Below are 7,297 nucleotides of genomic sequence, written 5' to 3' on the forward strand. Positions count from 1 at the left end.
AAACTTTGCACACTCTACAAATCATCCCGGTACAGCTGTGACTCTCAGGAAGAAATGTTTGACACTTTGAACAATCAATTTGCGGCTCGCCCTCAATGAATGCCGCTTTTTGTATGTGTGTGTCTAGACAGGCTTGAAACTTTGCGAACGCTTGACACCTAGGGCATTTTTTAGGTTTTTCCTTATGCATTTCTCATTCTTCTCTTAGACACAAGCAACAGAGGTATTGCCAGCTGTGTCTATGTTTGCTTTTGGAAATGTGATGAAAATGCTGGCAGAGATGTTTAGCCCCCATAAAACCTTTTAGATTCATTACATCACAGAAATGGTTGTAATGGTGTAAAACATATAATGGGCCTCATTACGACCCTGGCGGAAATCGTGGCGCAAAATGCACCATGGAGCACGGCGGAAAGCTGCCGATAGCGCCATGGGGGTTGGCGGATTTACCGCACCATTCCGACCTTGGCGGGGCGGTAAATCCCCATTCCCCATTTTACCCTTCCCCATTCCCATTTTTGCCCCATAGGGTATAATGGGAGTGGGGAAGGCGTTAATTACGCCACCGTAAAATACGGTGGCGTAATTAACAACAAGGTCCCGTAGCGCCATGGATTTCTCCGCCCGGAAAAACCAGGCGGAAAACGCTCCATGGCGCTAGGGGAACTCGTAGTAGGGCGGACGGGTCCGCCGCGAATACCGCTGGCGTAAACCCACTCCGCCAGGGTCGTAATGAGGCCCAATGTGTTTTTGACTGTTTTAGCCATTAGCGGGAAATATCACCACACTCCCTTGTTAAAATCGAGTATCTTGATGGGTCTATTAAAATATTCCTCAAAGAGATTCATCTGTCCAAACCCTAACGGAGTGTCTGTTGGTAGTTCTAGCTCTTTGTGTACTTGCAAAGCATCTGTACGCATATCGTCCTCTGTTATGCTCCATGGCTCCATTAAATCTATAAGACTAGATGCCAGACAGAGATTTAGGGGACCGTGAACAAAATGTAATAACCACCGGCCTTTAGATTTTTAAGATGTGGCTGTGCAGAATTTTGCTCAAAGGCGTATAAACACTGCCCGAATGTGGCCTGACATCTAACGCCACAATGTTCAGCGGCACAAAACACAAAATCTCAGTCTTACTCTGCAGAAGTCCTCCCAACTTTTCCAAAAATGGAAAAAACGCAAAAAGTACCGTGAGGGGATTGCCTTGTAAACAAGGGCCTGTTTAAACCATCAGCCTCCATTCTTATTTGAACAAAATCATTGGGACCAACAGTTTCCAAAATTTGATGGACTAGTGTTTCCACAGCATCCGTTATGACTCTTATTCCATGCTCTAGGGATCGTAAGTGGTCCAAGTTCATGAATCTGAATTCCTTATAATGCTCCACAGCCGAGAATGTTTTTATAACTTCTTTGATAAGTTTGCACCCTTTCCAAATAAACCAGTGCATCCGGTGTCTGGGACATTGATATCTGTGGCGTGTTAGTTTGATCACATCTGAATATAACCAATTAGACCTTTTTCAAGATTTTAAATAATCAAAGTCCTTGCCCTCAAGATTTGTCCCATTTTAAGTTTTGATTTCTGTTGTTAGGGTTCTGTTGAAACAGATGTCCACAACCACTCTGAACAATCGTTTTGTCTGTATCAATGACTCTGACACTATCTGTGTTTTTTGCAGTCTTTCAGAGCAGAGGGCTGTGGGGACTTGTTCTTGAGTGTTTTTTTTAATAGGGTGACATTGCAGGGAGTTGTTAGTTGCTAGTCATAACTTATTGTGGGCATCTGATATGCCTGATATTTGGGATATTTCCACAGTGGGCGCTGTCAGGGGTCAGGCCCTGCAAGTGTTTCTGGAATACTGGTTAAAGATTCGGCTGAGATAACCGCAATGGTTAGTGTGTTGTCTTCAACACCAGGGGACATGCCTATCACTGTAGCGGTGTGCACCGCTGTGAATGTTTCACAAGGTGTATCACAAGACCTTCTATGACTAATGCAGTGTGTTGGACAACTGGGACATCGGTTAGCGTAATAATGGCCTCCAACCCTGGGACTATCCTACAAGGTTGCACCGCTATGGCGTTAGTATCACCCCCAGATGCTTTAGTAGCATAAAAACAGCCCCTTTTGCATTTTCAAAAGCGTTTTGAACCATAGATTGTACAACCTGCTTCTTTTTTTACAGTAGGGTTTTAAACTTTTGACAATGCTAAGTCATTTCTTATAATTTGTTTTTAAAGTGGGCTTTTATTTCTTGTTCTTTTGAATAACATTTACACATGTACATGTAACTACATCTGAAATGGTAATTATCCCACCATTGCCCCATCATCCACACCATGAACACCTTTATTTTGAGTGTCTGTATCACTATCCAGAATTAGAATGGGTTCACGGGGAGGTATTTCAGCAGGTGTTTTGGTGTTAGTGTACAATGTTGATGGAGTCTGAAGGAAAGTCCCTGAACGCTCACACCAGAGAGAATACAACCCGCTAGGGAAGAAAGGCCCAAGTCGATCTTGTAAGGATAACAAGTTTTATTCTCACACACAGATCTGAGCAACAGCAAAGAACTCTGCTGCTAAGAACGTTCTGCCAAAAGATGATACAAGCAGAATATTATAAAGAAACACATTGTTATTAATGACGTAAATATATACAATAAAAACATACTCCGGTGGTTGGTGTACGCATATACAGGATCCACCTGCCCCATAAGGGATGCCAGGTCATTGGATCCAGCCCAGTCCGTCCGTCTTCCATCACATGGGTGCCACAGAGATCATCTTCGTCTCACTGATGAAAGCCATAGAAAAAAATAAACTACACTCCTAACACAATGCTTCTTTATCATCATACTGTGGACCTGGCAGGCTTTAAGACTGGCTCAAGGGAGGTTCTGGGGCACTGTACCCTCCACACACACATTTCACTCACTCCCTTTCGCGCCACCCGGCTTCAAGGTTTCCACCGTCGTTTTGAACTTTATATTTTGTCCCTCTCAGCAGCTCACAATACAAAGACGTGTGCTATGCGTCCTCTGTGAACATTTCAGGACTTGTTACTTTGGGTTGGTGGTCAACCTGGTGCCATGGAATTCAGGGATCTTGAGGTTTAGTCAGTTATATGGGCTATAACTCGTGGTCACCTGGGGATGGGCTGGGTCATGTTTTGGCCAGTGTGAGGTAACATGCACACCAGGCGCCGGTCTATGATCGCAGCCTTCTAGGGCACATTCCTTGCTAATAAAAAAATAAATCTTTGCAACACTGTTAGAACAATGACTGAACTTTATGGTGGTTGGGGGTGTGGGTTGTCCTTATGGGAGTTCAGGCATGGCTGGAGATTTCCCTCATCTCACAATTAGGGCCTCAATTAGTGCATAGTGCATGAAATGCCACCTTCACCACGCAGGCCTTGTCTCCAAACTATGGTTTCTAACATCTACACAGAATGCACTAACATATATACAAAATGGCAGTCTTGCTCGCGCTTTGGGCTATAAAATTTGGGTTGATCATATTGGGGTGGGATCATACCACTGTCCCACGCCCCCTAGTGTTTTGAATGCTGCTTGCCTTACCCTAAAGCGCTTTGGGAGGGTGGGACGGGATTCTCCCCTTCCCAACATTCCTCCCTTTTGTTACTTCTACAGTAACAAACTCTTTAATACCCTTCCACTCCCGCTGTCTCCTTTCTGCTTCCAGGTATGGCTGAGTCCCCTTTATCGGTACCCATGCCCTGCATACTGACCGCTCCTCTATGTGCATATTCCTCAGGTGAGCAACTTATATAGATGCATCCCCCATCCCCTACCGGGCCCACCCAAACGTATGTATAATTCTCTATATCAGGGGGCTGAGTAATGATAGTGCTGTATAGATGATGAACTTCATTTGCATACATAATGGGGAGCATTTCGTACTTAGGTAAACACTGTAGGAGATCAGTCTGTATTTCAATATCTTTTGTCTCACAAGGTGCTTTTGAAACCCCAATTGATGTCATCATTCTTGTGCTATTGGGTGCCATGTTGGCACAACATTGAAGGCCCAGTTGGCAGGTGCAGAAGATAACATGGATGAACACGATGATAGGCATCCACATCTTCATGATCGCTCCGAGCCACGACAAGGCCCAGTCAAATGCCATGGTGTGTAGTCACTCTCCTGTACTCCTCCCTCCTTCTACATGCAAACACCCACCCCATGGACGGCTGCAATGATGTAGGAATTGCCAAACTTTTCCAAACCCTGCCTTCCATTGCTGTCAACATGTTCAACACATAGCAGTTTTGCATCGTCATAAGTCTTAATGCAGGCAACTCAACTTTGATCACGTTGAACCCATTCTCTGTATTGTTTGCTAGATGGACCAGCTCCAAGCACACAATATGCAACCATTTGGTGTTTTCTGCGGCCTGCACTCCTGGCAAGAGCTGAGATATAAAAACGGATCCTGCTAAACTAAAAACCCTGTATTCCTCTGGTATTTCAGCAAGCAATGCAGAAAAGTCTTTGGATAAAAAATTCAGTCTTTTTGTCCTCTTTAGTTGTTGGAATTGTCCTTTTCCTGGCATGATGCAGGCTCTTGTGTAGCCAACAGGTTTTTTTTTTCTTCTTCGAATACAGGAGGGCTAGTCAGATCCTTGGCAGGCAGTGTCCCCCCTTCAGGTGTTCTTCTGGGATTACTAGTTGCAGCGTGGCTAGAGAACAACAGCTCATCCATGATGGCAGGAGGTACAAGTAAGCTTTTTTTACCCGAGACCCAGTAGTAATCCATTACAGCTTCCTTTCCCTTCTTCAGGTCTGCAATCCAGAGAGTCTTATTGCAACGTTCAATCAAGCCGCCAAGGAATGTACCCTTGCTGCGAAGACATAGTCCATATACGTCTTCCCTGAGCAGTGACATCGACTTTTCCATTTTTACAATCCACGTCAGATTTGGGATATGAAATGTCCATATTTGTGCACAGAAATGGTCCCCTCATGCTATCATATCCTTGTTATATGTTACCAGTCCTTCTGCCAGGCAAGGTAGCGTGGTGTCTTGCCATTTGTTATTGACATGTTTGCATCCTTACACCATCAAATAGGGCAACTCCACAGATGTGATGTTGTTTGGGTTGTCATTGCACTTCACCAGATCTGGACCCACCAATTGCAGTTGCACATTGTGTGCCTGGAACGTTGCTTTTATTCTGCATAGTGCAAGATGACCTAGTCATTTTGCCTCTTTAATTGGGACTGCTTGTGGAATTAACACCTTGGGAGTCCCTGACATGTGTGTAATGAGTGAACACACATAACAACTTCCATTCACAATGTTTTATCCCATGCCACTCATATCAGTATACCTTGAGCTGGTAAATACGGGTTGACAGATAGGCCTTATCGCATCCAAACCCAGCCCTTGATATGTATCTTACTTTTTCGTATTTCCCTTTTCATTATTCTATACACGCTCTCCGGGGTGCCAACTTTAACAGTGCTATCAAAAATAACATCATATTGTTTCGAATTTTTACACAATCATAGATTTGCTGAAAACAACCTTTTCACTGTTTTCCCCATTGTCAATTGTGTGCGTACTTTCGCTGTCGTATTGTACGTCTTATAATCATCACTAACCTTTATATAAACACTATTTTTACTCGTATATTCATATCCATTGTTATTGTTAGCAATCATATTGCTACTAATATACGTAAATCTGCTAATATTATTAACATTTATATGTTCCTTCCCATTTGATTAATATACAACCCCATTCCCCCTTTATAGGACCTCCCCCTATAGAATAAACCCCCCCCATACAGCCCCAATAGTACCATCAATATCATAGATAGACCTCCAATAATGGTCAACCCACAATAGTAAGCATAGGTCCATATGTTGTCATTCGTACGTCTACACTTCAGATCCCTACTTAACAAACAATGATTTACGTTCATGAGATTCATCGTCTTTTCTCCTGAAATGAAAGGAAAAAGACACACAACAAAGAAACAAAGAGATGTACAAGGCATACTTTTACAGAGAGAGAGAAAGAGAAAGAGAGAAAAAAAGAGACAGAAAAAAGAGACAGAGAAAAAGAGAGACAGAGTGTCATGATGCCTACCTCCAAGGAGCCAGGTCCGACCCAGCAACCCCAGAGGCAGGCATCATTTCCCCGAAGGAGTGCCAGCGGGCCCAAGCTGGGCCCCTTTGGACTCAGTCCTGGCGCCTTAGGCGCCAGGCTCATGTTGGACCTCTGTCCTGGCGCCTTAGGCGCCAGGCTCATAAAGCTCGACATGTGTTCAAGTGTTTTAATGTGCACTTACCTGATGCAGACCATGCTGCCACATCCAGGCCCTCTTGAGGCCTGAATAGGAACTACTTTACCTGTGGGACTACTTTCCACCCGGGTGTGGTCGGGGAAGGATACATACCTGATCGGAGGAAGGATACACACTTGGAACTTCTTCCAAAGCTATTTAAACCACACCCGATCAGCAACTCACGCTTCGCGTTGTTCTGCTCCTCGCAGCTGGAAGCTCACCGTGCATCTGGACTTCAGCCACGCCTGTCAGCATCCTGGGTCACCTGCAAAGGGAGACAAGAGACCTACCAGCTAATCTGCACCACAGAGACATCACCGACGATCCTGAAAGGGAAGACATCATTTTTAAAAGCATTTCGTTACGATCGCTGCAGCGCTGCATTTCACTCACCTTTCCTGGGTTCCTCCATCTTCAGCAGCGATCATCCGGATACACAGCCACTTCCCAGAGCCTAGAGAAAAAGACAAGAATAAGAGGTGAGAGAAGGAAGGGAATAGGAAAAGCTCAGTTTCCTTCTAAGACTTACCTGTTGGGTCATTCCCATTTCATTTCGGGTCTTGCTGCTTCCAAGCAGGACCCCGGCCCCTATGGGGAAAAAAGACAAAGGGCCTCATTACGACCCTGGCGGAGTGGGTTTACGCCAGCGTTATTCGCGGCGGACCCGTCTGCCCTACTACGAGTTTCCGTAGCGCCATGGAGCGTTTTCCGCCTGGTTTTTCCGGGCGGAGAAATCCATGGCGCTACGGGACCTTGTCGTTAATTACGCCACCGTATTTTGAGGTGGCGTAATTAACGCCTTCCCCACTCCCATTATACCCTATGGGGCAAAAATGGGAATGGGGAAGGGTAAAATGGGGGATGGGGATTTACCGCCCCGCCAAGGTCGGAATGGGGCGGAAAATCCGCCAACCCCCATGGCGCTATCGGCAGCTTTCCGCCGTGCTCCATGGTGCATTTTGCACCGCG

The sequence above is a fragment of the Ambystoma mexicanum genome, chromosome 7p, assembly GCF_040938575.1.
Source record: "Ambystoma mexicanum isolate Mex_15411 chromosome 7p, UKY_AmexF1_1, whole genome shotgun sequence".
Taxonomy (NCBI): domain Eukaryota; kingdom Metazoa; phylum Chordata; class Amphibia; order Caudata; family Ambystomatidae; genus Ambystoma; species Ambystoma mexicanum.